General features: G+C 36.4%; 1 long non-coding RNA gene across 1 annotated transcript in view; it reads left to right on the top strand.

The window, feature by feature from the left end:
* The window catches only part of LOC310914172, a 32169-nt gene extending 17677 nt beyond the window's left edge, over positions 1 to 14492 (top strand). The window contains exons 3-4 of the long non-coding RNA XR_014590976.1: positions 5795 to 5878; positions 13149 to 14492. This is a non-coding gene — a long non-coding RNA (uncharacterized lncRNA). The remainder of the gene's footprint in view (positions 1 to 5794; positions 5879 to 13148) is intronic.
* Positions 14493 to 14961: the final 469 nt, after the last annotated feature.

Below are 14961 nucleotides of genomic sequence, written 5' to 3'. Positions count from 1 at the left end.
CCAGAAAGGAAATTAATATGGATTCAAATGGTCCTTGGAGACCTGCACTGAAATAGCAGAAATCTATAAAGACTGCTTGCGTTAGGAAATTTCCATCACCAACATGTTTGTGGTTGATGCTTTTCTAAGTCTGTTAATATGGGTAAAAATTTAGTACAGGAAATGATGTTTGAATGATGCTTTTACTGTTACCAGCTCAAGAATGTGTTTATTAAAAGTAAACTCCTGACTTAAATGGCAATTACGTTGCATGTGAATATGAATTTTTAAATACCTTTTGAAGTGTTCCTAATGAAGTCGTAGTAGCATAAAGTAGCTACTACTTAAGATGTGTTTGCAAATGATATTGTTTTTAGAGACTATAAATATGGAGAACTTGCTCTTGGTGCTTCTCTTTCAGGCCAAGTACACATTAAGGGAGATAACCTCATATTAAAACTTGATCTGTTTATACAACCTCAAACTCCTCCAGACGATTTTCTGTTTTTAGAAGAGTTTTGACATAAACTCTGCACCCCAGCTTTATACACAATTCATTGACAGTCTACAGCCTTCTCATTTTTTGGATATGTCTTGATGAAGACTGGGTTACTTGGATGCCAGTTCAAGCTATCATTTGGAAAGAACTTTAAAAATAGTTGATTGTGTTTCTTATAAGTTGGTTACAGCAGAAAGTTGTGTAAAAATGATTTTATTGCCTTTTCTTTTTTCTTCTTTTTTTTCCCTTTGTTTTGTTGTTTAGTTTTTGTTAATTATCTCATCAACCTCATTAGACCTGTGGGATATATGACATTGAAAAAAAATAAAGAAGTGAGAGACTGACACAAGCACTACTTTTTGCTGTAGGCTTTGGTGAAGGCTGGGTGTGACCTCAGTGAGAGGGCAGCATGTCAGTTGAGCAGGAAGGCAAGGGTGAATTGTTACGCAAAGAGCTGCAGCCAGATTTACTATCTACAACTGAATACAAAATGGAAATGCAGATGAATTTAGTCCCAGTTGTGTCTCTTGAGGCAAAATGCCCTCCAAGGTCAACCAGCATGATGTGCATAAGGATCTAGTTTCTTGGAAGTCTCAGTATTTATAGCTTCTATTGCCTTCAGCAGAAGCTGTGGAGGTTGGTGGCTGACAACTCTAAAGCCATATTACAAAAGCAGAGCAAATCTGTTTTGGAGAGAGAAAGATTGCTGCTGCTTCCCTGCCTTGTTCCTGTTTTAGTGTAGCATTTAGTTTGCTATTTCTTACTGAGCCTCAAAAATTTTTAATTTATTTGTTTGTAGAAGATTTGGGAAGACAGTACTAAATATGCCTCTTTTCTGGTACTCCTGTAGTTTCTCAAATGGGTTCATTTTTTTTTCTTTTCAAGAGAACTCTTTTGGTTCTTTTAGAAACATTCTTTCTTCAAAATTAAACTTATAGTACGGTTTGGGTTGGAATAGGCCTTGAAGAACCCTTAGTTCCAACCCCCTGCTAGGGGCAGGGCCACGTTCCACTACACCAGGTTTCTCAAAACCCTATCCAACCTTGCCTTGAACACTTATAGGGACAAAGCAGCCACAACTTGTCTGGGCAACTTGTGCCAGTGCCTCACCACCCTCAGTGTGAAGAATTCTTTCCTTATAGCTAATCTAGATTGATTTTTTTTTTTCAGTTTGAAACCATTAACCCTTGTTTCTCATCCTTCTATGCCTTGTAAAATGTCCCTGTCCTGTAAATCCACTTCACGTACTGAAAGGTGCTCTAAGGTTTCCCTGGAGCATTCTTCCCTACAGTCTCAACAACCCCAACTCTCTCAGCCTGTCTTCACAGGAGAGACCCTGCAGCTCTCTGATCATCTCCAGGGACAAAGTCCAAATGATGGCTGTTTAGAGGTACCAAGGTTTGGTTATGGATGTGTTACTTGCTTTTGCTTGAATGGTAATGAATATATGGCTTTGTTAAATATGGATGACGTTTGGTTCATGATTTCACATGAATGTGCCTGAGCGCTGCATTTTGGAGGAGATAAATTTCATGTTTAAGTTAATAACAATTTTTACATTGTGATCCATTTCACTGAAGTAGTCATTGTGGCTTGTTAGAACTGTATTTATATTTATGTTTGCATGGTAAGTATTTCAAATTCAGCAGTCTTTGCTGGAATTAATCACATGTACATGCCAATTTACTTTTTGAGTTTGGAATTAAGGTGGATCTGCATGCCACATGATGATTTTGTTTGCAAGTATTTTTTGGTAAACGTTTCCATCAGTTCTAACTGGTGCGGGGAGATGCCATCTGAGAGGTCTGCCAGGTTTCTGCAGTTGGCAGACCTGTCGTGTGTTGCTGTGGCACTGCTGCTCCTCTGGCTGAACCAGCAGGAAATGCTCCACTTCTCGCCAGCTGCTGCTGCACTTACTGTCACTTTGGGCTTGGGGACAAAATAGGGGCAAAAATTTCTAGATGGAACCAGGTACTAAGTGTGGATCTAAGAGATCAAACTTCATGGAGCTTTGTTTTTAGCATTAAATATTGGGAAGCAGAATGAAGATGAACTGTACTTTTGTTTGCTTGTTGTTCTTAAAAAATATTTTCAGGAGTAGAAACTTTTATTTTCGTGGATAGGAAAATTCTGCAAGGTAGAGGTGTTATTATTTGCTGTATTAACAAATACATATTATGCATCAGGATTATTGGCACCAAGTCAGCCCTGTATTCGAATGATATTTCAAGTGAAAAGAGGCAATGTTGCAACTGCTGTAATTTCCTTCTTTTAGGCAGAATTTTGAAACAGCTGTAATGCTTAATATAATCTAGATGTACTTTTAATTATATTGCCAAGTAACATTTAATGCATAAGATATTTAACATGACCAGCTATCTTACTTAAAACTACTCTGGGGATCTTGAATGCTTTGCTTTGGCAATGTGTATGCCTTGATAGAGTTATTAAGAATTTAATAATTCCTACTTTAGGTTCACATGCAATAAATCTCTAACTGTTATCCCTGATATACTTTTCAGAGTTCCTTTGATTTTTAGTGATGTGTGTCTCCTGGAATTATTTTTTTTTCCAAAGAGACAAGTTTTGTTTATATACATTGTGTGTCTTCATAGTAAGTGTCATGCAATAGGAGGCAAGATTAGATTAGTACAGTTTCACTTATTACATTATCTAGCTATGACTCTACAGGTCTTGAATTTGTATCTTTTTTACTGAGATGAAGATGCACAAAAAACAACCCTTACCTCCAAGAGAAAAAAAACCCCAAACCAACAAAAAAGCAGCTTTCCACTTTTTTATTTATCATGAGCTTTACATTGTTAATTCAGAGTTAAGATTGCTTAGAAGCTGGTCACAAAGACTGTTTCTGTTTAATGAGGTATGTGAGTGTTGGAAGAATTGTGAAACACTAGACTGCAGTTTCCATAGATGTTAATTTGACATTTTTACAGGAGTATTCTTTTTTGCTTTGTATCCATTTTGAACCAAATGGATCTGTAATTAAGTAATTATTTTGTTTTAGAATTTCATTTACTTCAGTACATTCTGGTTTTCATATGGTCTCTTGTAAGGCTCACACAAAGGTTGCTGCATTCTGATAGTTTGAACATTGTTTTACCAGTTCTACTGGTTTCTTCACAAGTCCTACAACTTCATGGCTTTTCCTCCTCATATTAACTTCAGGAAACCTAAGATCATGAAAGCTGAGTTTCTTACAATAAGACAGCAAATTAAATTGGCAGATCAGTGTTTGCTGCTAAAGTTGCAAAGCTTTCCCAGGTGATACATGATTAATGTCCTGAATGGCTCAGACTTTCATTTTTCTAAGTAGAATGATCTTGAAAATTGTTCTGGCTGGTATTTGGATCATAGTGGAATAATCTTTCCCATAAGAGTATTTGCATAAATGCAAAAATAAATAAGCACGAGGAAAATTGCTCTGGTATTGCACTGTCCCCTCTTCCTGCCCCAGTTCACTTTGTGGGACCTATTTCAAAATTTCTTCTCTTCTATTATGTGTAAGATGAAGGGACCTGATCTTTTTCTTACAAAAAACAGTGATTAAAAAAATTAGAAGTGTGCTTCTGTTTCTTCTAATATTGAAATTGCATGAACAGGTCTGTGTAAAACCATATTTACAGCTGTTTGGCAAACGGATGAAGGCAGTTTGCAGCCTAAGTAACAACTGCGAAGACATAGCCCTCCATTAAGAGTTGCTTGTGTGAGCATATCAGATTTCCTGGAATGTAAACCACATAAAGAATCTATATTTGATATGCTGTAAATCTCATTAAAACACAGAAATGAACCCAGGTATGTTTTTATATTTTCTTCTACTTAGCAACGTTTGTAGCAGTACTTTCAAATGTATGGCTTCTTTCTGTGTATTTCTGCACAGTAAGAAAAAAGTGTGAATATTTATTATTATAGGTTTTTTTCTTGCAACAATATATTAAAAGTTGTTGTGCCATTCAGACTCTTTCTCCTCATGATGTTGAATACATCTCAGTACCCAACATGAATATGCAAAACGTAATTTTAGAGGCTCTAATTACATTCTGAATTCAAAGCACACCACAAAAATTATTTAAATGTTTCCAAGAAAGTCGAAAATCCTACAACTGCTCCACTTCTACTAAATCCCTTCTCCTCTGAAACCAAGAAAATGAATATTCAATATTTTTTTCCATTTGAGTCCCTTGACATACTATTGATTCACTTTATTTTCCCAACAATTTCTGACAGATTTCCCAATGTGGATTACTTATGTGCTTTGATATTCATTTTGTGACTGCCTTTGAAAAGCACATAAAATTAGCACAAAAAAATGCAACCTGTTCACTGGAGCTACAAACCAGTGAGCAAACCCTTGGCATCACTGTGTTCACTGCTACTGGTGTGGGCAATGGACTTTCAGCATCCAACCTAATGAGTATTAACTGATGGCAGAAAGTGTTGAAGATGTAAGAATTAAATAATTCATTGGTTTATGACAAAATTATTGAAAAAATATCTTTAAAAGCATGTTCCTTCCAGGTTCCTTCCCTGCATGGTGTATTTCAGTTCTGTTTAGTTGGGACACTTCATTCACCCTTTGGGTAGAACTGGCCCTTGTCCATTGCTTGATGTTCCCTTTTTGATAAGGGATTCCTCACATGTTGAAGTAGGTCTTCTGCTAGATCACCCTTAGACATGAAAAGGTGCATATAAATTCTGAAAATTCCTGAAGCTGGGCAGTTCTTGCCCTGATACCTGTGCTGGTGATGGGGGAGAAGGTTGATCTCAGGAATATGATTATCTTATAAATGTGTGTCTTGAATTTTCTGCTGGTGAAGAATATTGGTTTTCTTACAATAATGGCCTGGACTGGCTACATGGTGTTTTCTGCTCTGGATTTATTTGGATTCAAATAAAATGAGTTTTCACCAGGAGAATTCAGACTCATGTTTCTTAGACCCAATCCTCCTGTTACCCAAGATCTCTGGAAGTGATGGTGCAGCTAAACACCATGTACAGTCAAATTTTCCACCCTTCAACAGAGTCTAGTCAAATCCTATATCTCCGTAGAAATTGACAGCACCTGAAGTATCTGTGTGGGGTTTTTTAATTATTTTTTTTTTCCCTACCTGGTTGACGTCATAAATCTTTAGCAATTTTCTTAATCTGAGATTAACACGGTATGAAGCATGACATTTTTCTTGATTGGGTAGATATTTGCAAGCTGTTGAGATAAAAATGAGATTTGAGAAGTGAGAATTTCTACCTATATGTTTTTGAGTTATTTTAATTTTTTAAATTTTTTTAATTTTACAGATTTGGGACCATATGTGAAAACACTGGGAAGACGCTCTGAAGGCAAAGAAAACTTCCTAAGAAATTAGCAAAGCAGTAAATCAAGTAATTAATTTGTAGTATTTTAACAACTGAGATGACCCAGGTCCACTCTTCTGGGGATATACATTATAAGAATACCATTTTAAATGTAAACCAAAATTTAATACCTGCAGCAATGTATTAGTTAAACAATCAAACAGCAAGAAGTTCCTCAAATAACAAAACCACAGTGTGAAGACAGTGTTTGTGTGAATATCAGGCCACAGTAATGTTAAGCTGTTCTGTTTGATCCTGAATTTCAAGGCTTTTTAAACTTTTCTCATATTGGCGTTTTAAGCTCAGATTTTTAAAAGCCTTTTTCTAGGTAGTTCCTTAAATTTTGGAACAAAATTCAATTAATTAAGTGAAGTCATTAAAATTTAGTAATTCTTTTTAAGCTTCTTTATGAAGGAGATTCCAAACTGGATTAATTCAAATTGCTGCCTTGGCAATACCAAAGCACATAATGTTGATATCATTACTAAGAGTTCTGCCTTGCATGGAACCCATGTAACAGTTATGCTAAGGTAAAGTTCTGATCCCAGGATATCATGATGGTCATCTAGCTATAGACTAATATTTAAATTTGTGATGTATTCTAAAACAAAACCACGAACAGTTAAGCAACAGACATTTAGCTTCTAATCTATAAAATACACTGTTATTTAATTGGGAAAAGGGTAGGAATGCGTAGGAATTCAAGGAGGGGAAGAATGTCAAGTGGGATTGATGTTTAATTTTGAAATTGAAATACCATCAGCAAAGATACTATAATGAATAATTCCATTTCTTCAGTTTCTAGACCAAGTTAGTAAATTAAAATATTATTTTCTTGAATTTCCTTAAAACCTAACAGTTGCATAAGAATGGCCTCCTTGTTCTCTTTAAAATAGGACTTTTTTCTACCTCATGATGAGAATATTATGGCAAGACATCCTTGGAGGTCAATTTAGTTTTGCAGACATCTGGATGAACTTATGTTGACCAATAGCAGCTGCTACTGTGGATTTGAAATTGCTGAGAACTCATACAGAACTCTGAGAATGCATCCAGAATTCCAAGTTCATGGCTCACCAGTGTTTTCCAGGGTGGTGACACAGAAGTGACTTCTTGGAGCAGTTGTGTTGAGTCTGTGGGGATGTCTGATATTGCTAAAAACTTTTTTATTTTGTCATTCCAGAATAAATGAAGTGGAGAGCTAGAAATCAGAAAGATATTTCAGTTCTGTGAGCCTTAGGAAAATAAGTAATGGTTGGAAAAGAAAGTTCTTATTCTCTTGAGAGGGAAAAGTATAATGTAACATCAGCCTTTATTAGAAGCCAGGGAAGGCACAAGAGCTATTGACCTTGGGGCAAAACTCTACAGGAAAGGAGGATTTATTAGTTTTGCTCCTTCAGAATCTGCTTGGTTTGGTTTGGAAACACGTTTCATTTACCTGAAGTAGAAGCTCCTATTACTGTGGGAAAAGCACACGGTCAGCACAAAAACTGACTGGCTAGATTAGAAAACTTGATATAAACATTGCTGTCTGAGGTGCATGCCCTTGTAGAGAAAGGCTGGACAACATATTTTCATTCTTTCATTCTCTCACTTGTAAGTTCACAACTGTTTCTTCACAAAGAAACTGCAGTTTTGGAGAGTAAATTGCTCATTGATATTGTCAGAAAGTCTCAAATCCTGTTCTGGTACCATTAGGTTGATTCTGAGAAGGTTTACCTACCCCAACCTCCTGCTCTGAGCAAGAGTGACTTCCCAGTTGGAGAGAGTTCCTAATGATTTATCTGTCTGAATTCAGTAAATCTCAGAAGCTGCAGATAACATAATCTCTCTAAGTGTCTGTTCTAATTATTAAAAACCTATGTCTTCTAAGGCCTGCAAGATTTTCTGCAACCTAAGATTTTCTGCTACCTACTAAATTGGTCCTTAACCTGCATTACTGCATGAAGCTGATATTCAAAAGTGGTTCTTTCTGTGAGAATTCTGTTGTCCCATTTTTCTGGCTTGATGAGATCCCTTTGAATATGAAGTTCTTCCATCCACAAGCAATTTGGCATCATCTGCAAACTGGAGGGTACCCAAGCTGCATTTCTGCTTGGTCATGGGAAATACCACTTGGATTTATCATTTGGACATATGGAAAATTAGTCTGATTTGAAATAAATATTGCATATTGTATTTGTATATATGCAAATATGCAATATTTGCACATATGTATTTGAAGAATTAATATAAATTCAGCTCAGAGAAAAAAGGTATAAATTTGCTTTGTGCTGTAAACTCTCATGTACTGCTTGAGTATTGTGACTTAAATCTGTTAGGAAAGTGCAACAGCATAGATATTACACCAAAAACACCCCCACAACATTTTCCATTGTCCTTTCCACTTGCTGTTTTTCTACTTAGCAAATCCAAGGGAATTTAAAGATGTATTTTAGCCATCACTCAAAACTTCAGTTTTCTCCTTTCTTTTTCATGTATTCTTTTACATTTTTATAAATTCCCTGAGATGTGTATTCTTCACTAGTGTCCACTGCTACCTGCTTGCCAGGAACTACCTTCTTCTTTCCTATGTTCTCAAGCAGGCCAGATTTAAATACCCAATCACTTATTTAATTTAGCCAACAGAGTTTTTCTGTGTTAACTCACCCAGTAGCACACTTATGCCTTCACAGATGAATATATTCAATATTTGAGAACTATTAGTACTAGAATTATTTTTGTGGGCTAATCTAAAAATAGAAAAATCATTTGAACCATCCTATTCTTTCTGTGTTTGTATCAATGCCTTTTTCTGGCGCACTGTCAGAATTTTATTTTAAGAAAATATTTTGAAAAGGCACCTGCTTAATGTTATTGAAAGCACTAACTCATATGGAGCTGTTAAGTCTCTTATTTTTATGAAATAGTGTTCTCAGAGCTCCAGCAGTAATGATCTTAAATTAGGTGAAAGCTTAAAATAGGCAAGGAATGCCTGCTTCAAGACACCATTCCATCAAATGGCTAAATACATTATAATACATTTATCCCAAAAATGTCATTAGAATGCCTAATAAGATATTGTAGTTTATACCTGCTTATGATTGTTTGCATAGATTTTGCCAAGCTGCTAACATGCTTAAACAAGTGCTCATATATAACCTTTACAGAGCTGTGGCAGTGGTTATACAAAAAAATCAATGTACTACGCTGGGATATTGAAAAATAGGATTTTCTACTAGTTAGATGCACACCATTAAGTAAGGCTCCCAGTACCACCCTTGTTACTTTGCTTGCCAGTCTTTTTTCAATCTGTACTATATGCTCATAGAAATTTTTGACAATTGTTCTGGCACCCTGTGTAAATTTATTTTCCATTTGGAAGGGTGTAATTTCACTTTTCAGTTTGCGGATTTTTGGTTTTGTGAGTGTGTGGGGCTTGGGGTGGGCATGTTTTGTTTTGTTTGTTTAGGTTTTTTAAGGAGATAGGAATGTAATGAATCCCATGGTTTGATCCTTTCAAGATCCTTTTGTAGCAGATTTTACTGGGTCTGCAGCCTGAAATGGCAGCTCCTTCTGCAAACAGGCAAGGTGTCTGTGAACCCAAGGGCACAGCATAGAAATAACCAGGCTAGAAACAGAGATGACAGTATTAATAATAAAGTAAAATGCAGTAGTGACAGAGTGCAAATCAAGGTTAAGGTTCTGTTGAGTGGAGACAGGTCTAGTGGGAAGTGTCCCTGTCCACAGCAGGGGTTGGAACTGGGTAAGTGACCCAAAACATTCTGTGATTCTGTGTTCAAAATAAACCAAATCCATCCAAGCCTCTAACCTCTGTGACCAGTGCTGAGTGCTTTGGACACTGTGCTCAGTGCTGTAAAACCCACAGTGGTGGAACTATTTTTGCTTTGAATTCTAGATTTTTTACACCATTTCATCAAATGACAGCACTGTGTATTGGCTCTAAGTTTGCATTTATAATGATTATCTTAATTTTCATATGCTAAATTTGTACATTCTCAAAACTTTTGAAGCTGCAGGCACAATATATGTTATTACTTGAGGTTGGTCTTGCAAATTCTTTAATTGGTTGCAGAAGTTAGTATTTATAGTACCGTGTTAGTGGAAAAATGGCATGTCACTGTTTTGAAACAACAAAGATCTGTTTGTGTTTATTTGTCATAGATATTTACATTTGGAGTTGTCCATAAGCAAGGAATGATTCACAATCATTCTAAATCAGGATGTAGTGGCTTCAAATATTCAGGATTCTCTGGGTAATCATTCTTGCACAGTGATATGCTTGAAACAGAGTTTTGAATTGATGGAGACTCCATCTCCAGTCTTAGCATCAGTTTCTTCTGGCCATGGGCAGTAGCTTGAAAATGTCTCTATTGGAGGATGTTAATCTTTGATAAATGCCATGTTATGGATAAGTACTTCCACATTAGTTCAAAGCATATGTATCTCATTTCCATGCAATTAAATAATATTCAGTTCCTTAAAAGTGATACCGTGCTGAGGTTTTTTTCCTTTCATAACACATGTATCAGTTTGCAGTGAAGCTGTTAAATAACTGGGATTTCTTACTGATTTAGTCTGGATAATATTTAATTAAAATGCAGTTTGTGACAGGTCTTGTTTTGGCTGCAACAGATTTTTTTTTAGAATGCTCTGTTTGTTAGGGGCACTTGGCACAAATGTGGAAGAAATGTTTCCTGTCCCACAGAGACTATAAAACAAATGGCTAATCCAAATTCCCTCAAAATTTGTGAAAATTAATGTTTTTTCTGGTTATTTATTTATAAGACAATTTTCATGTTGTTTTCAGATGCTGAGGTAATTTTTCAATTTTTTTTTTAAATTTTATGTCATATTTTGAAGTGTTTGAAAGTCAAGGCTGTATCTGTACAATGTTATGCCTTTATTAAACTCAGGAGAAAATGTCCAGCTCTGTACTGTTATCTGTGATCCAAGAGGTTTCATTCATCTGGGTTACTGGATTCTTGGCATGGATATTTAATATATTTGAAAGATGGTACATGTGTAGGAGTGTCTACCTACAGCTTTAATCCAGTGTGTTTTGCATAGCTTCTAGCATCTGTAATACTAGGAATTAGCAAGAATTTACTCATTTTGGTAAAATAAAATTCAAATGTCTGTAAAGAAGGCTTAAAACAGCTGTAAATCTCTTGGTAGTGATGATTAATTATTCTGCAGTTTTGTGATACATAAATTTATTCCTTTCCAAAGCTATGAAGGAATTAAAAGTTGTGCTAGATATTGATGGGATAAAGATGCTGGCAGGAGTTCATCTTTGGCTGTGCCAGGCAGGCAGTGTAGTGCAGCTCGAGACACCACTTTTGATCCCCTTTTCTCATCTTTTTTTTTCATTATTACTGTTGGGATATGTTTATTTGTTTCTTTGTTGTTGACGGTGTTTAACAACTATTTTTTTAAAGCTAGTGCAAGAAACTTTCATGTTTCATCACACTGGAGAGATTACATATCACTACAGTGACAAATAAAATTATGCTCAGTGTGTACCATCTACTGAATCACTAAAATATAGCAACAGTTCTCTGATATAATTTGAAATACAAGCATATTTTGGGATCAACAATACCAAATAAAACTTTATAGAAACACTCATAGGATAGAGAGTATTCTAAACTAAAGGCATTTTTTATTTTTGCAGTTCTGGCAGATGGTATTACTGCCAAAGAGATCTGATAAACCTGTTCAAAACTTTTTCTTATCTATCACACTGATCTTTTCCTATGTACACCAGTGCCAACCAAGATTATTTTTTTGTCTCCATGCCTTCTGTCCTGTGGTGTAGACACACATGATGTGCTGTGCAGAGCTCAGGAGACTCCTGTGCTGGCTGCAGGAGGAGGGCATGCTGGTTTGATTTCTAGTTTACTGTTGGGAGTGCAGACTGCTCTGAGCTTATTTTTTTAACCTCAAATATTGCACTAAAATATAAAGTAAGGTGTATACTGATTGGAGTTACTTGTAGATGTAACAAAGGCGTTTGACTTTGAGTTTTTTGGGGGAAGAAAGATTCTTCTGAGTTGACTTTTGCCCTGAAGATGTGAGCTAGCTTTTGCTGAAATTGGTGAGTCTGCTTCTTTCACCAGGCATTAAACTGAGTTCTGACCACACAGACTCGGACAGCTCAGAAACAGGATTTCCAAAGCAGCCTGTCCTATTATTTTGAAATATGAGTCCCCCTAACACTGCTTACCTGTTGCTTGCTGCTGCTGCCCAGGGTGCTGTGCCTGTTCCCTGAGCAGGGCAGCTGTTTATCATCAAGCTGTCACAGGGCAGGCTGTGGCCAGGACCCCACAGTGGGTACCGAACGTGTGACATTTTTGGTCTGCACATGTACCAGCTAAGGCCCCCACTCACCTCATGAAACAGGCATCGAGTAAACAAATTAATTTACAGGGAGCAGTCAGAGGTGTGAGCAGGATCTGGGTTTCCCATCTCTGGGATTCTGCCCCCGTGGTCTCAGTGGTGTCACCAGGGAAGGGCTGTCAGACACAGCCCCATCGCCTGAGCCCTCACAGGGGGAGGGTGGTGCTTGCACAAACAGCTCTGCTGGGCTGCACAGTTTGTCTGTAACTTTGAAATCTAAGGCCACTGCAGGTAAACTGCTTTTAAAAAGCTGTCATTTCAGGGGCCTGGATGATCGTGTTTTGGGAGAAAAAGTTATATTTTTTTGTCTTGATATAGTGAACAGTTGCAGTTAAAGTGAGATTGGTGGTAGTTTCCTTTTAAGTACCAACAGAAGTTTAAAACAATAAACTCACTCACCAGTCATTTCGCAGAAAGTGTTCCTAAGGCTGCTTTGTATTTCACATTTGTAATGATAACATTCCAAATATCACTTTTCATCAGCTTATAGCCTGAACAAAATAAAAACACATTCTTCATCAGTTACAGCTATACAATTTTTAATGTCTTTATTCATTATAACCCAAAATAAAATAACTATTTTTGTATTTAACATTTATTAAGTAAGGATTGATCTAGGATAGAAACTGTTATGACAAAAAATTCTTCCTGCATCCAACAACTGCCTAAATTTCCTCCCAAAAGAGAATTTATCTAGATTGAAGAAGAAAAAAAATAATGTCCATGTAAGAGTTTAAAGTGAGCGCTTTCCTGGACTGGCATAAAGGAAATTCAGCACTTTTTTTTTTTTTTTTTCTTCCAGAAATCTGCTCAGATTTCATCCCTGTATGATTTTCAGATGTCTTTACGCACACATCTGACTCCTTGTCTGTGTCTCTCCCTTACTCTCTTGCAGTTTATGCCTCGACTGGGTGCAGAGTCCTCCGGATCCCCTGGAGCCGAGGTGAGTGGCACGGCTCCTTTCCAGCTCCCTGCCCGCCCGAGGAATTCCGGGCACTGTCCCGGATCCCGCCGCTCAAACCAGCAGATGGTGCTGCGCAGCATCTTATGGCTCCTCGCATCCACTGCAGTCACTCCTGAACCACAAAACTACTTAAAAAGTTTCTGTAGTGCGAGTCCTGAGCTGAAACAAATGTTTGTGGAATTAAGTAGTGATTTCCTTTAAGTCTGGGGGACTATTTTGGTGGGTATGTTTTCAGTCATTAGATGTTAACATATGCCATATATTGTTTTGGTTTTTCCCTGATGGAATCAGGGGTACCCAAGCACGCTTAAAGCAACTGTAACTGCTCATGTCACTTAGTAAAGGTTTGAATTTTCTGACAGAATAACTAATAAAACTTTAATATTAAGAGCTAAAATATTTTAGAAGAGAAAAATTCTGGAAACTGTAAGTAAAAACAGCAGCTAGCGTTTTATTTATGGAATACAGATGAGGGAAAGTTTGGGTTTGTTTTTATTTTTCTTTCAACAATAACCCTTGTTGTGTGAATAGAATAAACCAGTTGAAATATTCAATTATATACTGCATACTGAGGGGCTAAAAGCATGTAGTAAGGTAATGCAACCTTGATGTATCTTTTAGATTGAAAACTGCTTGTAACAAATGCAATGATCTTGTATTTAGCTTCAAATTGCAGTGTGGCTGTGCCTTGCTCTAAGATTCAGTTATTTAACAAAAGGGTTAAGTGAAAATTCTGATGCAAGGATCAAATATGGAGCGCTTGAATAGTAAATAAGATTGTTCCAAGGTTTCAATTTGTTGTATTAGTCGGTGACAAGTACAACATTTTTAATGCATGCCATAAGATTAGTCTCCCCAAAGTAAACAAGCAGTAGTCTGTGTGCTTCCCCAGCCATTGGTTCGGGATATATCTATGCAGCTTTGTTTCTGATAATGGATTCAAGTTCAACATAAATAAAAACAGTGTACATTAAGGAGGATAAATATCTAATTGCCATAATCTGCATCTAGAATTGAATGGATGTAAACATGCTAACCACAGAAGACAATTCCTCAGAACAGAAAGTAGCTGGTTGGATGATTATTAGGAAAATAGCTGCATTTCTTTTGTCTGTTAAGCCTTACCCCTTTAAGGATGGAAACTATAATTTTTGAAGCACCTTTTAAAAATCATAGCATTTGAACCTTTTAAATATGAGACGAAATTATATTATGTGGTTTATATATTTTTTCTGGCACTGCAGTAAAATGCATCCTTTGTAGGTTGAGAGATTGTTAGACTGCTAAAAGTTTTGATATAATTTAAAATAGGGTTTTTTTACACATAAATCAATTCAACCTCGGAAATAATATTTCTTTTTACCTCAACACTTAAAAAATGAAGTTATATTTTTCCAATATGCATGAACAAGATACAAATAGTATTTTATGTTTTTTTATTATAAATGATGTTTTAAAATGTACTGTTGTTGCTTAGTTTGAAAAAGAATGCAGAGCATCTGCTTTCAAAATGCACAGAATTGTGTTTCTAACAAGCATCCTGGTTATTTAAACTTGCATCTAACAGAATTCAAAACTGTTAGTGCTGGGGTGAGAAGTTTGAAGTGAATATCTTGGCTTAGAAAACTACTGGGAAAATGTGACTGATTTAAATTACACATATTGCTTTCCCAAGGGCCAGTGTTTGTTATTTTTGACAACTGAACAATATACTTAAGGAGCTGCATTCACCTGTTTACTTACT

This window comes from Zosterops lateralis (assembly GCF_965231275.1).
Source record: "Zosterops lateralis genome assembly, chromosome: 12".
NCBI classification, from domain to species: Eukaryota; Metazoa; Chordata; class Aves; order Passeriformes; family Zosteropidae; genus Zosterops; species Zosterops lateralis.
Note: the sequence above shows the minus strand (reverse complement) of the source record. Positions and strands in the feature narration are given on the sequence as shown.